Genomic DNA, 291 nt, shown 5'->3' on the forward strand with positions numbered 1-291 from the left:
ATTAAATACTTTGTTTTAATATCACTAAAAATGTCACTTTCAAAAGTAACACAATTTAATTAACTCTACTTTTGATTGATATATCTTTCATTTTATTTGTATTGTAAATATCATTTTTATTCTTTATCTTTAGTATTCTTTATCATTATTTCTTAGTATTTTTTTCTATTTATTTTGTTTATAACTATAAGTCAATCAGAATCAATAAATATGGTATATTCATGATGATAATAACATTACACTTCATTCTTCTAAAATAAAACACTTCAAAGTAAAACAATAAATGACAAA

Source organism: Entamoeba nuttalli, assembly GCF_000257125.1.
Source record: "Entamoeba nuttalli P19 unplaced genomic scaffold asmbl_6634, whole genome shotgun sequence".
In the NCBI taxonomy this organism is placed as follows: domain Eukaryota; phylum Evosea; order Mastigamoebida; family Endamoebidae; genus Entamoeba; species Entamoeba nuttalli.